The sequence below is a fragment of the Pelophylax lessonae genome, assembly GCF_965119305.1.
Source record: "Pelophylax lessonae genome assembly, chromosome: 1".
Lineage (NCBI taxonomy): Eukaryota > Metazoa > Chordata > Amphibia > Anura > Ranidae > Pelophylax > Pelophylax lessonae.
Window position 1 is genome coordinate 369200149 of NC_138768.1, and position 3772 is coordinate 369203920.

Sequence of the window (3772 nt, forward strand, 5' to 3'; positions counted from 1 at the left end):
TCTGTGAGGAACCTGTGGGTTTTTTATATTCTTTTTCCCACCTGTTTGATAGACATGAACACGTTCTTTGTAAAACATGTCAATGTTCTTTATGCTCTGTTTAGGGTGATTTCAGTAATAATAAATGTACATTTAGGTTAGCATGTTTACAAGAAGTGAGCTGCCCTATCGTGCAAAAATGTAAGGTTTGTGTAAGTAAATTGAGTAAAGAAAGAGAAGTAATGGGAACCGTTTATTTCTATGTTGTTGTTTTTTCATGTGTATAATAGACATGAACAAGTTCTTTGATAAACATATGACTTTTGATACTATGGTCCCTTTGATAGATGTCCAGTCTTCATCCTATGTTAAGTATGGTTTCACTAATAATAAACATGCATTTGCATAAAGCGTCTATTTGTCCACTCCCATGTTGATTAATGTATTCAAAACTTGAAAAGTATTAATTTAAGGTACATTTAGAACTGATACAAATGTGCGATTAATCGCGAGTTAACTCATGACAATCATGCGATTAATCGCGATTAAATATTTTAATCGATTGACAGCCCTAATATATATATATCTATAGATATATATAGATATATATCTATATATATACATTTTTTTCACTTAAGCACTTTTTTGGACTTTATTTCAATGTGTTTTCCATTTATAACACAGTATTCACATTTCATTGTATTTCATTTACTTTTGGCGCTACACACTTTTTCTTAAGAATTCATAATTTTAGTAGTGAAAACATGCAGTAATTTAACGGCTGGCAGTAGCCGGCGTATTTATTAACATTAATAAAAATGCATTGTTAAGGTGGGGTTCCAGCCTGGGGTAAAAAAAAATTAAAGGTCAGCAACTATAAATACTGTAGCTGCTGACTTTTAATATGAGAACTCTTACCTGTCCAGGGATCCTACAATGTCAATACCCCAAGCCGATTTGTCCATCAAGCAGGTGCCGGCATTGCAAGTAAGGGAAACCTTCAGCTTCCCAGACACTTTTAAACTACGCATGCGCGAGTTGTGCTGTGCTTTCTGAATGGTCCCACCATCTTCTGGGACACACATGGGTCCCAGGGGGCAGTGGGGGGAAGGAGGAGGGGCAATCTTACAAGAAAGTGGAAGCAGGTACCTGTCAAAAAACAAGTACTCAACCCCCCCCCAAAAAAGTGTTAAATTTGGCAGTAGAGGGGGGGGATTAGGGTGCAAAAAAGCGGAGCTTCCCCTTTTGGGTGGAGCTCCACTTTAAGGTGTGGGTGGCTCCCCATGTCCTTAACATCCACTAAACAACATAGTTGTTAAGAAGCGGGTGGCCCTTAAAAGTGAGTCATCAGCTGTATAAAAAAATGAAAAAAAAAAAAATATTGCCGGCAATAAAAAAAATCAGCCCAAATGGGGGGCTCCGATGCATACCAGACCCAAAGGGCCTGGTATTAGTTTTGAGGGGAACCCCACACCAAAATGAAAAAACAGAAATGGTGTGGGGCCCCCTAAAATACATACCAGAACCTTATCCTGGTGACCCTGCCCCCTGTGACATCATTAACACAGCATGCCCCAGACTGATGATGCCACAAACGGGCGGGGTCACTTGGTGATGGCAGATGGTGACCCCCACCCCTTAGTTATTTAGGAACTGTCAGAGGGGACTCAATTATTAGAAGGACAAGAGCACTCAATTATTAGAAGGACAGACGGGGCAATCTGTCACAAAGACTGTATGTGCCGAACTGTCTGTTGTTTACAGGGTGCTCGGGTTCAGCACATCACGGATCGAGTGGACAGATTACTGGGTGGGGCTGGGGAAGACCCAGCTGTCATGGTACATGTGGGTACCAATGACATAGGCAGAGGGAGATGTAGAGTCCTAAAAAATGATTTTGGGGACTTAGGAGCTAAGTTGAGGAGTAGGACCTACAAGGTAGTATTTTCAGAAATACTACCTGTACCTCGAGCCACACCAGAGAGGCAGCGGGAGATTAGGGAAGTTAACAAGTGGCTGAGGAACCGGTGTAGTAAGGAGGGTTTCGGGTTCCTGGAGAACTGGGCCAACTTCTCAGTTGGCTACGGATTGGGGATGGATTGCACCTAAATGGGGAGGGTGCAACCGTACTGGGTGCGAAGATGGCCAACAAGTTAGAGGGGCTTTTAAACTAGGTGATTGGAGGGAGGGTACAGTTGTAGAATTAGCCAGCAGGGAGCAAGGTTCAGCGGGCACAAATGGGGACATTAGTGGTAGGGTGTTCAGAGTTCCTAAATCCAAGGTAGGTACAGGGTAAAATCACAAGAGCAGCCTGAAAACAACATGAATGAGAATATAGTATGCAACCCGACAAAATTACGAGGTTTGTATACCAATGCTAGAAGTCTGGCCAACAAGATTGGAGAGTTGGAGCTGCTGATGCATGAGGAGGACTTAGACTTTGTGGGGATTACAGAGACTTGGTTAGACAGCTCTCATGATTGGCTGGTGACCATTCGGGGGTATTCCCTTTATCGCAGAGATAGAGAAGGTAAAAAAGGGGGAAGGGTATGTCTGTATAACAAGAACAGTGTACAGGTAAATATGAGGGATGATTTTAAAAATGGAACTATGGACGAGGTAGAATCCCTATGGGTAGAACTTCAAAGGGAAGGCACTATGGGGGAAGTAATATTGGGTGTATGCTATAGGCCCCTAAACCAGACGGAGGAGGGGGAGGCGGACCTACTCTCACAGATTGGACTGGCAGCAAAGATGGGAAATGTCATTATAATGGGGGACTTTAAATATCCAGATATAGACTGGGCAGAAGGAACCGTGCATTCATCCAAGGCTCGCCAGTTCCTAAATGTTTTGCAGGACAATTTTATGGGTCAGATGGTGAATGCACCGACAAGAAACAATGCGGTACTAGACCTACTGATTACCAACAATACAGACTTGCTCACGGATACAGAAATACGGGGCAACTTAGGAAACAGTGACCATAGATCAATAAGTTTCAGTATTAATCATAGTAACAGGAAACACAAGGGTAATATAAGGATACTGAATTTCAAAAGAGCCAACTTCCCAAAACTGCGCTCTTTGGTAGAAAATTTCAAATGGGATAGAACCCTGGGAACAATAACAAGGAGGAAAAATAGGAGTGCTTCAAGAGCATACTAAACAAAGGGATTGGCCAGTGCATCCCAAAGGGAAATACATTTAAAAGAGCAAAACTAAACCCTGGGTGGTTAAACTCCAACATAAAAATGCATAGTAACACTAAAGAAAAGGCCTTCAAAAAATACAAGGCTAAGTAGTCATTGGCAGCATTCAAGCATTACAAAGAGTGTAATAAGAAATAAAAGGCGAAATCAAGGTGGCTAAAATAGAACACAAGAGACACATAGCGGAAGAGAGTAAAAAAAATCCCAAGAAATTCTTTAAGTATATAAATAGTAAGAAAACGAGGCCAGAACACATTGGCCCCATAAAAGACGACAAAGGGAATCTGTCCACAGAGGACAGAGAGAAGGTGAAAGTGTTAAATAATTTCTTCTCTTCAGTTCTTCACAAAAGAATTTGGGGGCTACACTAACCCAGCTTGTAATGCTGAACTAAATAATACACCTCAAGAAGTACCCCCATGGCTAACAGAGGATAGACTTAGAACTAAACTAGAGAAACTAAACATAAATAAATCACCGGGACCGGATGGCTTGCACCCGAGGGTTCTTAAAGAGCTTAGCCAGGTGATAGCCAGACCATTATTCTTGATCTTTAAGGATAGTCTACAGACGGGTATGGT